Here is a 16,150-nt window from a genome sequence, read left to right as displayed (position 1 = left end):
CACCTAGCACAAGAGCACTGGAGAGTAGAGCACTGGGGAGTAGAATGGGTGGTGTGGAATGTTGAATAGACCACTTCATGTATTGAACTCATGTTCTAACTCAGAACTCTTGTTCTGAGTTAATATATTTGGACTTATTGCACGTAAAAGGTTTGATGATAGTATTGTGTCTTAATTTTATATTGAACTCTGTTAAAAGTTTGATCTCAAAAATCCTAGATCTTGGGCTGGAGAGATGGCTCAGAGGTTAAGAGCACTGGCTGCTCTTCCAGAGGTCCTGAGTTCAATTCCCAGCAACCACATGGTGGCTCACAACCACCTGTAATGAGATCTTGTGCCCTCTTCTGGCATGGGGGCATACATACAGGAAGAACACTGTATATATATAAATTTTTTTTAAAAAGATTTTTTTTAAATCCTAGATTTTTAAATAATAATAATAAATGATTATTTAGTAATTCTTAAGTAATAAATAATTATTTAATAATAATTATAATAAAATAGATGGTTGTTTAATGAATAATTATTTGATAATAAATAATGAATAATAATTATTATTAAGGCCCCATCTACTATGAGAAATGAAGACCATTCTCAGCAATCAAGACTGTCAGCATTCCAGAAAATGTAAACATCACTCTGAAGGGGCACACAGTCATTGTGAAGGGTCCCAGAGGACCCTCCAGAGGGACTTTAATCACATCAATATAGAGCTGAGTCTCCTTGGGAAGAAGAGGCTCCGGGTTGACAAATAGTGGGTAACAGAAAGAACTGGCCACTGTCCGCACCATCTGCAGTCACGTTCAGAACATGATCAAGGGTGTTACACTGGGCTTCCGCTACAAGATGAGGTCTGTGTGTGCTCACTTTCCCATCAATGTCATTACTCAGGAGAATGGGTCTTTGGTTGAAATCCGAAATTTCTTGGTGAAAAATACATCCGCAGGGTTCGGATGAGGGCAGGTGTTGCTTGTTCTGTCTCTAGCCCAGAAGGATAAATTAATCCTTGAAGGAAATGATATTGAACTTGTTTCAAATTCAGCGGCTCTGATTCAGCAAGTCACAGCAGTTAAAAACAAGGATATCTGCTGTGGGATGTTCTGTATGTCCTGTGGGAGCCCTTCTTGGGTTCCTTGTGGCATTACCCAGCAGGTCCGTATAGAGGATGATTAGGACCATGGGCCTGAGTGCAGTGTTTGAGATGGTCTGCACTTGGCTGTGCTGGGGGATGGTCTGTATGTCAAGTTGTTCTGATTGGTCAATAAATAAAACCTGATCGGCCGTGGCTAGGCAGGAAGGATAGGCGGGACTAGCAGAGAGGAGAAATAAAAAGGACAGGAGGGCAGAAGGAGAGAGCTGCACGCCAGCCGCCATGACCAGCAGCATGTGAAGATGCCGGTATGCCACCAGCCACGTGGCAAGGTATAGATTTATGGAAATGGATTAATTTAAGATATAAGAATAGTTAACAAGAAGCCTGTCACGGCCATACAGTTTGTAAGCTATATAAGTTCTGTGTTTACTTGGTTGGGTCTGAGCGGCTGTGGACTGGCGGGTGATAAAGATTTGTCCTGACTGTGGGCAAGGCAGAAAAACTAAAGCTACAGATATCAGAAAATTTTTGGATGGTATCTATGTGTCTGAAAAGGGAACAGTGTGGCAGGCTGATGAGTAAGACCTAGTTACCCAGCTCCAGAAACAAGATTCTGCATTTAAGTACGATTTGGGATATCTTTCGGGACATTAAAAGACTTGTATTAAAAATGATAATGATAATAATAATAATGATGAAATACTAAAATAAATTAAACAGGTAAGAACAACATCAGGATTCTTTTTTAAATAACTTTTATTTTGATTATAATGACTGCCTGGTGTAGGAGGAGGCATTCCGCTCAGAGGACACTCAGGAGCCCTTTCTCTCCTGTCACTCAGCTCCGAGTCCTGAAGGTACATCGTCATGCTTGTGTAGTAAGGACTTTTACCCACAAATACTCAAAACAGGCAGCAATCCTGCCATAGTAACCGTCAGATGGAGCTGGTTTTAGTAGCAGCCCCTAACTTGTGACTCTGGCAAATCATTTTACATTTTCTCACAAAAAGTCTTCCAACTCTTTAGATAAGAGTATCAAACAGACGAACATCAGAAACGGTGGGATTAGACAAGGATTCCAAGGAGAGTCTCAAAGCATAGGCAGCAATGCATTTGCTGAGTCCTTTCACATCATCTGAGCAAAGAAGGAAATGCAGCGATGGAGAACTGGGGCTGCTGCCTTCCTCTTGAGATCTTCTGAGGTGCAGGTACAGACATGGAACAATCCCGCCGCGGCACAGCATCAATGCGCTCTATTAGTGGAGTGTGCATTGAGGGAGGGCATAGCAAACAGATGTAATGTATCTCAAGAAATCACACACACAGCACAAAGAATGTGAAGTGGGATCTGGCACTCCACTAGCAGACAGCACCACAGTGCACGTCGAGCCCTGCACGGCACATTTACATCTGTAATTTGCTCATATAAATGCATTGCACCAGATGGTTTAGAGAAGAGCACTCCGCATATACTGTGGGTCAGCACCCACATCTACTGCAGTTTATGGGGGCCCAGGCCTGAGCAGCACCAACCCTTCATCCTTCATTAGTTTCCTAGCATAAACCACTATATTCTTTTTGTGTCTACTTGCTAGAACCAGTATCCTCACATCCAAAATAAATAGGTAAGCCACATGCTGTGACCTTGCTAAATATCCAAGGAGGACACAGAGTGCCTCCTTAATATGAAACACACTAGGAAGATCATTTCCCCCATATCCAAATATAGTCAGGTATGTATTTCCCTACTGCAAATCCTACTTGTTGAAGAATAATCCATATTAATAACTGCAATTTTTGGAAAATTTAATAAAAGGTATAAATGAGAGCTTTTGATGAATTTTAATGCTGGGTTTCAATGTTATAACAGCCCTGTACTTGTTGCTCTGCTGGCATCTAGCTCAACTAGACACATCATGCAAGCCTTTTCAGAGGCAGCTGTGGCAACAATTTGTTCTAGACTAACAATATACTGTTGAATATGGTCATTTTCTTCTATCACAAGTGTCATTAATTAATGGATATTCAAATTAGTCCTCATTATGCAACTATCCTATTAGGAACTGTGTGGCAAGAAAATACAAAAATAGGGCTGGAGAGATGCTCAGAGGTTAAGAGTACTGCTTACTCTTCCAAAGGTCCTGAGTTCAATTCCAGCAACCACATGGTGGCTCACAATTATCTGTAATGAGATCTGGTGCCCTCTTCTGGCCTGCAGGGATATGTGCAGACAGAACACTGCATACATAATAAATAAATAAATCTTTAAAAAAAAATACAAAATAAAAATATGCCTTCAATATGTAAAATCATAGGATTTTTTGTTATATCAGAAAAGAAAAGCAAAAGTCAAAGATCACAGAAGTTATCTACTGTTTTAGAAAAAGAAGGTTCAAGATAAGACTACTAGGAAAAAAATGTGATCTCATACCCAAAAATCAAGAAGGAATGAGCATGATTTGGGGTTACAGACATAATTCTCCCTGGAAGGAACTGAATGGCTCCCCAAGGACTAATCCCAGCTGGCCTACAAATTCTGGGGGCAGTTACTAGAGGGGTCTTCAGGTTCAACACAGGTCTGCAATCCCAAATTGATTCAAGTGATGGCAAATGTTTTTTAAACCAACAGTATGAGGAAGACATTGTCAGTAGCAACAATCTACTGAATTTCTGTGTCTGGCTTTTCCTCTACAGTAAACTATCATTTCAGAGTTCTTTCTGAACATATAGAAGAGTTCAACACTCATCTTAAGGACTAACACTATAGGACTGACCCTCATTTGACATTTGGCTTAGAGAGCAAAGTAATAATAATCAATCTTAATTATCTATCATCTCTTTAGATCCACCTTGCACCATATAGTAAAACTCCCCAAATATATTTTTCCAGAACATGCTCCCATCTTTCGTGGTAGCTACATTTACCAATCTCAGTTGAAATCTTCTCTTTATTTGTTTTTCCCTCTCTCACATTCTAGGGAAAAAATCACATCCTTCAACAAAGTGACAATATAACACTTTCTGATCAAGAGTCCAAACTATTGAAAGATTGGATAGACATCTGATCAACAGGGATTCCAGTTATCTTTTGTGGAAACCATAAAAATATACTCATATCCTATCGGCATGAACTATTCTTTGTGAACCTAAAGACCTATAGCTTTGTGAGCCAGGTACGTGAGGCTCAGATGTGAAATGCTTAGGACGTGAACTGAAGGAAAGAGGCACAGACATAGGATTACCACGACCCTTGCTGCCTCTTATATCTGCTCCCTGCTCCTGTAAGCAGGCCATAGAGACGGGCACCCCCTCCTGGACCCCACATCTGCAGAAAAACCTAGAAATGTTACTCTTCCTTCTCTCATCTTTCTGTGTAGGAGCTGGTATGAAGAATTCTCCAACTTAGCTTGTCTAGGAAATTAGCCACATCAATTTCCTTCTAAAGGCCCTGCCTCATACCAGGAGGAGGCAGTCACAGAAAGGCCTTCCTGGGTCCCCCAGCCCTTTCATTCTACTGCTGCTACATTCATTCCTCTTTTAATTCCATCCAGTCACATCTCTCCAGGGTCACTGCTTTCCACTATCCGAAATGTAGAAACAGACAGTCTACCCTGGGACGTGGGTTCTAGCCTATGAATACTCTTTAGTCACTCCTAAAGCATGAATCAATAAATTGGTTACATTCCCTCTATTCGATATTTGTTCCTGTTAGTCTGTCTTAAGTAAGTTATTTCAGACCTGGTAGGAGATCTGGAGAGTGAGGAAATTTTTCCTCCCCTGCAATGCACTGTTCTTGTAGAGGACAGAATTTGGTTTCAGCACACACTGGGTGGCTCACAACTGCATAACTCCAGCTCAAGGGTCTGACAGCCTGCTCTGGCCTCCTCTGACACCCTTGCATACTTGTGCACTCATCCTTTCCCTGCATTTTACCACATACTCTCAACAGTCTTTTTCACTCTTTTCTCCTCCAGACCCATCGTATCCCCTTTCCTCCCCTCCTCCCCAAGGCTACAGAAAATAGAGTCATTCATAATCTTAAAATGTTTACTGATTAATATAAGAAATGAGAAGTAAAGCAATAAAGAAATAACACTGTTCACCCATGAACACTGTGGCATTCCTTCTTGAGGGGGAGAAAAAGACAAACAGCAAGTTTGTACCACAAAAGACGGGGTGAAGCCAAATGAGGCTATCAACATGCAGATTTCCACAGCTCCAGATGTGAGCTGTCAGTCATGATGAATACCACAGCAACCTGAGGAACTTGCTGCTACAAGAACTCATTCTAAAAGCATCTGCTTAATGAGAGCTGGAAACAAGCACTGTGCACCTCAACAACTCTCACGCTCTCAGACACTTGTTTCTCAACAAAGCTATACCAGATCTTCTCTTACCATAAAACTAAAAATTTTCACCAACTTTGTGGCACGAGTCTCAGGTCACAAATGACAGAAAGATCCCGATTGGGAAGCTTGAAATGTTCAGAAAAATTAATTAGGATTTGTCGTGCTGAAGAAAAAAAAAAACCTTTCACTGTGCTTGTCAAAAGCAGTCTGGCACATTGCTCTAGCACGCTGCAATCTGATGACTGGTAAGCCAATGTTTTATTTACATCTCTACAGCACTCCAGTGCTTCATTTGCATACACACATAAGAACTAAGTCCAACTCCAGGGTTCCAGAAGCTCTGGAGGAGCTTTCACTCAGGCTAAGGCTTTCTGAACTGTTTCTAAGCAAGGAGACAGCAGTGAGAACTGGGAGGGGAACTCTGAGGAGAAAAGCAGCCCGTTGCTCACAGCTGCAAACAAGCAGCACTCTGGCAACACTTCTCATTCTATTTTCAAACCATTAACTTAAGAGAATGCAAGCCTCTGTCTACACGTTAGCCCTACTGGAGCTTACTATATAAGTAGGCCTTACTCTCTTAAGAGTTCATCAGACTAGAGAACATGTTGATCATTCCTCATTTTCTAAAGGCTAAACCGAGAAACACTGAGGATAATTTGTTTTCCACGGCCACATAGCCAGCAACATGGAAGTCCAGATCCAATTCCTCACCCACTCTGCTACTCTCTTATTCTGTCCTGTGTTATTACACTGCATCACATAAAGCCAAAACTGTGTTAAGATGGGCACTATTTTTAAATAGTTTTTTTAACTCTCACTCCTATCACCAATATGACAAGTGACACAGCACAGATATTTCTGTCTCTAATTACTAATCTCCGCAGTTTTTCCAGTACTAACCTGAGCTAGAACTTCCTCATTTCAGAAATCCATGCAACAGTGAAACCACGCTAATAATCAAACACTGTGTGAATACACACCGAAAAGAACTTCATAGAATATACATAAAATGCTATGTCTAGTTATGGAAAGTAATGACTTGAAATAATCCAAGTTTATCTGTAGTCTGATGAACAAACTACAGAAAGTCTACATATTACAGCCACTGGAGAGCTCAAGAAAGCTGAAAGATGAAGTCACTGGAAACAGGAAATCCACTCCATTTGAGGGCATGCTGCTGAAGGAGGAAGCGTTACACGGAGCCATATGTGGAAATCGAATCTGCACAGATTCTCAGAGTGCTTTCCTCCATTCCCGAGGAAGCAAGCTTGTGTCATTCACAATGATAGCTCTAGCAACTAAAGGTTGATTTGGGGCTAACACTGTGTGTCTCCTGCACCCCTAACTAAGAAGGACTTCAACCATGGTGTAGGATCTGCAGTCAGTCAAAGTAAGGAGAGTAGATTGGATGGGCTCCCTCACACAGGCAGGCATTCCCACCGGAGGAGGGCTGAGACAGCGTAGCTGCACTTGACAAGTGAGCATCACATGCACACAGCAGTCAGTGCAACTGCAATCTTATTCCGCTGTCCCTCACACCACATCAGACTTTAGGAACTATTTCTGTTAATAAGTGGGTTCCATGTCAATCAAGGATCTCCTTTTCTCGTGTAAATCAAACCAGTGCCGTAGATGCTTTAGTGTGATCACTGCTTGTTCCCACTCTTTCATTGTTCTCAGATAACAGAGCTAGAAATTGGAAATTTTATACACAATAACCAGCTCACAGCAGGATATCCAAACAATGACCCTATGCAATCATTTATTCTTCAAACATTCAAAGGAACTTTGGCAAAAGTCATATAACATAAAATTAACCATTTAAAACTGAATAATTCAGTGGGAGTTAGCATATTCACAATATGGTATATAACCAATCTGGTTCTGAGACAGGGTCGTCATTCCACAGTAAAAGCCTACACCCATTCTACACTCTCCCTTAGCTCCTAGAAGCCATAGTTTCACATTCCATCTCCATAGATTTATGTATTGTAGACAGTTTAAAAATTAGAATCTCACAACACGCAGCCCTTTGTACCTAGATTCTTTTACTTAGCATGCTTAGAGTCATCTATGTTGTAGCAAATGTCAAATCAAAACTCCATTTCTTTTTATATTTATATAATCTCCATTGAATATCCATATCAATCTATTACAATCAGATAGGCATTTGAGCTGTTTTACATCTCAGCTAATGTGAATGTGCTGCTATTACTATGTGTCCATGTGTGTTTCAAGATCCTGGCTTCTTTTCTTCTAAGTATATATGCAGAGGTGAACTGTGGATGATATGGTAATTCTGCTTAATTTCTGAGGAATAATTGGGAACTGTTTTCTATAATCAAATAAGAACCTCTCTCTCTCTCTCTCTCTCTCTCTCTCTCTCTCTCTGTTGTGTGTGTGTGTGTGTGTGTGTGTATGTGTGTGGGGGGACTATGCTGATATGTGTGAAGATGCATGCATTAACAGGTACACATGCTAATGGAGACCAGAAGTAGAAGCTGGGCATTTTTTCCTGTACCTCACTCCACCATAGTTGCTAACAAATTGGCTAGATGGGCTAGCCAATGAACAACTAGGGATCTGCTATCTCCATGATGTCCCTTTATTTCCCAGCATTGGAGTTATAGATTCATGCCACCACTCTGGAATTTCTAATGTGGGTTCCTAGGGATGCAAACTCACATCACCCTGTTTGCACATCAGATACTTTACGAACTCAAACTCATGGGGATCCACCTGCCTCTGCCTCCCACAGCTGGGATTAAAGCATGCACGACCACTTGGTGAAATATTTTTTTACATGACATTTTCCAAAACTTTCAGATTTGAGTAATGTTCCCTTTGTAAATTTTTTTCTACTGATTCAGGTTGGCAACTCTACATAGAGATTCTTAGTATTTACTTTGTTCAACACAGAGTCATCAGGTGGATTTGATATACTGTGTACCCTAATAAACTTTGGGTCATAGAACAGAACAGCCACTAGATTAGACATAGAGGCTAGACAGTGGTGGCACACACCATTACTCCTATCACTCAGGAGGCAGAGATCTGTCTGGATCTCTGTGAGTTCAAGGCTACACTGGGAACAGAGCCAGGCATGGTGGCACACACCTTTAATGCCAGCACTTGAGATCTCATGTCTTTGCTTGGAAAGGACTCATGCCTTTAATCTCAAGAAGTGATGGCAGGAAGCAGAAAGGTATTTAAGGCATGAGGACAGGAACTAGAGGCTTTTAGCAGCAGTTCGACTAACCCTCAGAGGTGAGGACTCTAAGGTTTTCAGTCTGAGGATTTCCTGGAAGCAAGATTGGCTGAGGAGTTGGCGAAGTGAGGTTGCCTGTGGCTTGTTCTGTTTCTCTTATCTTTCAGCATTTACCCCAATATCTGGCTCTAGGTTTTGTATTAATAAAACCAATTAGCAATTCATGGTACACATACATACACACACAAGCATACATGAACACCACGCGCGCGCGCACACACACACACACACACACACACACACACACAAAACCACCACCACCACTGACCACCCACATACACACACCACCACCACCACCACCACACATACATAGCATATATACACACATAGACCACACACAGAGAATACCTTTCTTCCTTGCTCTATGACAGCTCTACTAGTATCCCATCACTCCCAGATTTTAATAAAAGGTTTATGACTCCATCACAAGCCCCATGATATATCTTTTTTTTTTCATTGTTATAACTTCTGCAGATCATCCTGCAAGCCTCAGGGACACATAACCTCAGCATTTCCCCAACTTTCAACTTTTAAATCCATTGCATAAGTATTCTCCTTCCTATTCCCCTGGTCCTATACCAAGGCTCTACCAAAATGGACACTGTGAGTTAATACTGACAATTTGATGAGCTCTGGTTACACCTGTGAAGGAGTTTCTAGGATTAACTGCAGTGGGAAGACCTGCCCTAAATGACCCAGAACTGAACAAAAAGGAGAAAGCAAGCTGAGGCACCTTCATCTCTCTCTGCCTCCCCTGCCATGGTGGACTCTATTCTTGAACTCTGAGCTCAGATAAACCCATGTGGTATTTTGAAAGAGAAGGGTTCCTATAGGTTTCATATGTCTGGTGGAACTGTTTAGAAAGGATTAGGAGGCGTGGCCTTTTTGGAGGAGGTCTGACACAGGTGTGTGTGTGGGGGGGGGGGGTGTTGAGTTTTCAAAAGACTTGTGACATTCCAGTTACCTTTCTTTGCCTCCTACTCTCCAATCAAGATGTGAACTTCTCAGCTCTTCCTACTGCCATGCCACTGATTCACCTCCACCATCAAGGACTCTAAACCCTCTGGAACCAAACACCCAATTAAATACTTTCTTTATAAGTTGCCTTAGTCATGTGTTATCACAGCAACAGAAAAGTAATTAGTATATTCTTCTTCCAGAAATTGCTTTTGGGGGCTGGAGAGATGACTCAGCAGGGAAAGAGCACTGGCTGCCTTTCCAGCAGGACCGGGGTTCAATCCCCAGCACCCACATGGCAGCTCACAACTGTCTGTGAACTCCAGTTCCAGGGACTCTGACACACTCACACCAATGTGCATTAAATAAATTATTTTTTAAAAAGGGTGGCTGGTAATTTAAGCCACACACAGCCAGACAATTGCTTTTGTCCATATTTTTTGGCAAGCAATTGAGAAAAACTAACTGGTAAACGACACTGACCTCCTAAACACAGCATAATTTCCCAAACACTCTAGAAAGACAAAAAGCACACACACTTACCTGAGACACATCCTCAGTGACAGTTCAAGGAGGTGAGCCCAGTAAAGCATGCACACACACTCTCAAGACTCGTTTAGTTTATTCTATGGATCCTCAAACATGTTTATATGTCTGATTTGTCATCCTCAACTTGACAGTACACATACCTAACAGCATGGTATCCATAAATCGCCCTAATAAAAACATCTGCAAAACGGTTTCCACAGAACGGGCCCTTGAAGTCCAGTATGTCTGAGTATCCTTGTCAGTCTCCAGCCATATATTATGACAAGGTTATTCATTTTAAAGGTTACCCATTTTTTCCCTTCAAGTGTCAAATATGACTACTGGGGCAGATGATAAAGAGTATTTTTGTAATCAGCACAGAGTTGATTGTATTTAAAGGTTAGTAGATTAAATCATCTCAGTAATTCTAAAACCTAGTCTGATAAGAAAATTAGGAGATGAATTTTCTTAGAAAAACAAATACCTTCCATTGCTATAATTCACTTCAACTACTGAAGCAAAAACTGTTTCATTCTTAGTTAAACCAAGTCAATACTCTTGTATATAATATAAACAATCTGGAAATGACACATAATCTATAAAAATGATTTATACAGCCTTATTTAGTTTAAATATGAATATACAAACTGCTATTTTAACATGTATTTGTTTAATTTCTAATTAGCTTCACTTCCATCCTGTATTTCCACATCTTTTCTCATTCAGTTAGCTTTAAATATATTCTTGCCAATTCTTCATGTTCTCATCAGCACAATTAAAAATTTTTATACAACATTGGTATGGGAGATGACTGACAATAATTTTATTCTTCTCAAACTGATTCCTTGCTGAGTCTGTAGGGTGGAAAATATGTTATAAGTGATTTAAAAGTTAAAATTTCTGAAATCCTATTTTTTAAATGAGTATCAAAAAAGAAAGAAAATGAGTATATAGTTGTCCTACCTTTAAAATGAGAAGTCCACATTGTGGGGAGATGTGTGTGGTGTGTGTGTGTGTGTGTGTGTGTGTATAGTCAAAGACATTTGGTAAAAAAAAAATGCTCTAGCTATTTCTTGAAAAGAAGTTGCATTTATAGCTGTAATTGTTGAAATTATATAAAACAACCATTTGTTCTTCAGAAACTGCTGAGATGTGGCCCTAAGATCACAGGGATCATTGCATACAAAGCAGAGATGCTAAGAGCAGAATCAGTGTTGACAAGTTTAAGCTCGAGCTTCTGAAAGACACTCAGTGCTAACCCAGTTCACAAAGGGAAGATAAAGACTAACAAAGACAACTGTAAGAGAAAATTGATTAAATCACCTTAAAAGAGGCTTTGGTGCAGTGAAATTCCTTAGTGTAGAAATTCCCCCATGGGAAATTGTACAAATGTCTAGTCTAAAGTGTACTAAAATCACAAACAGACACACTCACACTAAGGAAAATTGCTTTTTACTTATCAGGTCGAAAAAAACAAGGAAGGCTTGAAAACAGTTATTTCCAGGGAGAAAGTAAAGCAGGAAAGTGAAGATATAATAAAAGGACTATAATCAGAGATATGGGAAGAAGACAAACTGCATTAATTAATTTTCTTTAAGAAATAAGACCAGCTCACACTGAGATGAATTGTCTCATTTGCCAAGTGTCCCAAGTGGCAAAGTCAAACAAATAACTCTGTAATTCTTCATTAGTATTTCATCAAGTTTAACCATTTGCAGACTGCCACAATGGGGGGGGATTCCCCTACTCTGCTGAGAATTACAAGTAATCAACACTTTCATGTGCATTTTACAATACCTTTCTTTTTTGAAATAACCTAATGACAAATGGAAACTGTATAGAGCAAACCCAAGGATAAAAGCAAGAAGAGCCAATTCAGCAGGGAGGCCATGCTGTCCTGCAGACAGAGGAAATCCTCCCAAATCCACTGCGAACTGATTTACATTTTTTGACTCACCTAAGCCTAGGTCTCACTGATTTGCTTCACTGACTTGCTTCAAATCACAGTTTTCACATATGCACACAACTAAGAATGCACCAGAAGAACCACAGAGTGCCATGAGAGTGAAAATCAGAGCAATATTAACGTCACATTTGCCGAGTACCTGCCTTTTTCCTCACTACACACAATTTCCTTTGATAAAGGCCATATATCCAGCAATTCCTTACTTACATAGTTGAGGTTTACTATTAGTAATAAAAAATGTATACAGTAGACTTGGAAAGCCAATGACTCCTCAACATCAGCTGAGAAACTGTGAGGGTGCAGTCCTCACGTTGATGTACTTCTGTGACATAGCTAAGACCGCAAAAGAAGAGGAACTGTGAACATCAGGGTTTTACCTTCACTTAGTCCTAATGAGGGATATATGTGGGCTAGGGATCTAGATCGATGGTAGAGCAACTTAGCCAGGATGCCCAAGGCACTGAGTTGAATCCTCAAATACATCCCTCCAAAAGAAATAAACACATCTTAATCAAAGATTAAGTTTTATGATAGGCACTTTGGATTTTTCCAAAATGAAAAGAGTTTTATGAAAGTAAGAGAATTAATAAATTATCTTTGATTTTAAAAGTTGGTATTGAGCTGGAGAGATGGCTCAGAGGTTAAGAACACTGGCTGTTCTTCCAGAGGTCCTGAGTTCAATTCCTAGCACCCATGGTGGCTCACAAACCATCTGTAATGAGATCTGGCTCCCTCTTCTGGCCTGCAGGGATACATGCAAACAGAACACTGCATACATAATAATAAATAAATCTTTTATAAAAAAGTTGGGTATTATATCATCTTAAATATTTTTATCTGAGTATGTGCTATATACCTGTTGAAGGGTTCACAACACGCCCTCGGTCGGACGTGTTTGCATATGCCTGCAGACACTTCCACCTAGCCAGTTCCAGGTCAGGATAGCCATTTCCGGGTCAAGGCATCTCTCGTGACCAGGATCCGTGATGTTGCATGGCTATGTAGGGCAACGTAGCATGTGATATACACATATGTGTGGAGTAGTAACGTGGACCTGTGCACGCCCAGCCTTTAAAAGCCGGCGCCATGTTCCCCAGCTCCTTCTCCTCACACGTGTCTCCCACAGGTCTGCACACTCTCTGTCCTTTATCTCTAATAAAACTTTATTAGCGGATTCTGTCGTGTTTCTGTGACATTTCCTTGCAGGGTAAGGGCACAGCGCCGCAAATAACTAACACCTGTAATCTCAGAGTTAAAGAGATAGAGTGGGGGGAGGCAGTAGTCAAGGTCATCCTAAGGCTACCAAAGATCATGTCTCAAATTTTTTTTTTTCTTGGTTTTTCGAGACAGGGTTTCTCTGTGTAGCTTTAAAGCCTTTCCTGGAACTCACTCTGTAGTACAGGCTGGCCTTGAACTCACAGAGATCCACTGCCTCTGCTCCCGAGTGCTGGGATTAAAGGCATGCGCCACACTGCCCAGCTCAAATTTTTAAAAACGGAAGAAAAAAATTTGATTATGTTTACACTTACCACCCAGAGATAAAAGTGGCTAAGATTTGATAGAAATAAATATATAAACATATATCCTAGAACTCTTCGCATAAATACACTTACAGTTTATATATAAAAAATATTTAATTAATGTTTATCAAATAGGCTTAATGTGTATAATCCATGACCTCAGTACTCAGAAGCAGAGGTAGGAGGGTCAGGAGTACGAGGCCAGCCTGAGCTCCATGAGAATCTCTCAAACAATACCATTCTAAGCATATGCTGCTGCACAATAGCATCAAATCTTATGTGACGAACTATAAAGTTCATAATAAGCATTAATACTGAAGTAGCCTCCTGACCACATTTTAGGAATGATGCTTCAATAGTAAACATGCCTGCCTTCCTTGTTTTTTGTGTTCATACTTCTAGCTATGAATAAAACTGGATAACACAAAAAGACTCTGAGAGACCTGCTTACTTCAGACATAACACATCATCGTTGCCACTGGAAGACAGATAACGAACAGGATGTCACATATATAATGTGGTGCCACTCCATGTTATTGTGTTTTTCTGTTTTTGAGTAGGGTCTCCTTTTTCTAAGACTACTGTTTATGGTAGAAAAGTGAGAGTTTTCCCTTTACTATACAACTAGATATAGTAAGTACTGTTTAAGGGGTGGGGGCTTTTGTTCATTTGGATTTTGTTTATGTGAATTTTGGTTTGGGGATTTTTGTGGGGAGGATGGTGACTATTTTGAGTCAGAGCCTCATGTGGCTCAGGCTAGACTAAATCTCACTGGGTAGGCTCATTCTGATCCTCCTGTCCACATCTCCCAAGTACTGAGAATGCAAGCTTGTGTACTGTAGCTGAATGGCAGAGCTTTCAGTTTTCCTGTATTCTTGGCTTGTGAATAAAGAACAGCTCCCGGGCTTTTAAAGGAACAATGAGCTGAAAACAGAACAAGAGCATGAGAGAGCAACTCTGATGAACTAAGGAAGAAAGAGGCCTTTTCCCAAATTAAATAATGTCTGAAGTGTACCTAAGTAGTGACAGCTACATAGCATACTCCTGGCTTCTGAAAGACATCAGTATAAATCCTTTGGTTTCCTTGTTTGTTTTAGGGGAGGCCTCATGCAGCTGATAGTGGGCTTGAATTGCCTAAGCAGCAAAGGATGATTTGAACTCCTGATCCTCTTGCTTCTGTCTCCCAAGTGCTGATATCACAGGCATGAACCACCACATCTGGTTTTATGCCATGCTGGAGATCAAAACCGGGGCTCTCTGTACATTCTAGGCAAGTGCCCTACCAGCTGAGCCAAATTCCCAATCCTGTATTTTTCCTCTAAGATAGTCTGTCTATAACCTAGACAGGCCTAGAATTCCCAGGAATCCTTGCCTGGGTCTCCTAGGTTTTAAGATTATAGGCACAAATTACCATACCCAGCCTGTCTGCTTCTTTATTTTTTTTTTTTTGAAGTTTTAGCAGTTGCATGGGCCCAACACTATGACTTTTAAATATATATATAATATACATATAAATACATTAATTACCTCTCTCCAAAGAGTAAGATAGTTAAGTACTAAAAAAAAATTGTTCAATTTCTCTTAAATCCTTAAGAAGGTCTACAATTAAAAAAAAACAATTCCGGGCTGGAGAGATGGCTCAGAGGTTAAGAGCACTGACTGCTCTTCAGAGGTCCTGAGTTCAATTCCAGCAACTACATGGTGGTTCCCAGCCATCAATAATCAGATCTAGTGCCTCTTCTGGCATGCAAGCATACATGGAGGCAGAATGCTGTATACATAATAAATAAATAAATCTTAAAAAAAAAATTGTTTTTAAAAAAGAAAAACAACTCCAAGAAGACAGTCATCACGTTAACCTGAACAACTACCACAGTCTGTCTGTCTGGAAACCTGCACTCTAACATTTGCTGTGAGGATTTAGCACTTGTGCTGTAAGACCACTGGTGCCATCACCGTGCCGCAGGGTTTGCCGGTCTCTGGCATAGGACCTATGAACACACGGCAGCGGCAGCAGAGGCCTGCGATGGGTGCGGTTTCTACTTGATATGCACATTTGTTTTTATCTTTTAAATCGTGTATAATAGAGCGAGAACATGGCTAATTACATTAAAGGCTACAATATGCAGAAACCCAACACTTATAAGAGACAATTCCTTATCACAGTGATCATAATTTTCATTAGCAGGAACAATTCTCACTTATTAACAGGTTTCTGCACAGTCGCTGATAACCTGGGCTTCATAACGGGATATAAGAATAAGATAAAGATTCAGTTAACAATTACATGAATGAGATAAAATGAAGAAAAGTACAATCAGGTCAATCACTGGGGATACTACAATCTATGACTAGAATAAAAACATATCAGTCACCCATTAAATTTGTCTTTTTCTTTTGAAATGGCAAAATGGTACAAGCTTATTTCATAAAATTTTGGAGTCCAGAGGAATAATTCTTAGTGGTGTG

At 40.4% G+C, this 16,150-nt stretch overlaps 1 pseudogene; it reads left to right on the top strand.

Annotated features, from left to right (window-relative positions):
* Window positions 1-581: 581 nt before the first annotated feature.
* LOC114682914 lies at window positions 582-1,675 on the top strand (annotated as a pseudogene).
* Window positions 1,676-16,150: the final 14,475 nt, after the last annotated feature.

The sequence above is a fragment of the Peromyscus leucopus genome, unplaced genomic scaffold (assembly GCF_004664715.2).
Source record: "Peromyscus leucopus breed LL Stock unplaced genomic scaffold, UCI_PerLeu_2.1 scaffold_968, whole genome shotgun sequence".
NCBI classification, from domain to species: Eukaryota; Metazoa; Chordata; class Mammalia; order Rodentia; family Cricetidae; genus Peromyscus; species Peromyscus leucopus.
Note: the sequence above shows the minus strand (reverse complement) of the source record. Positions and strands in the feature narration are given on the sequence as shown.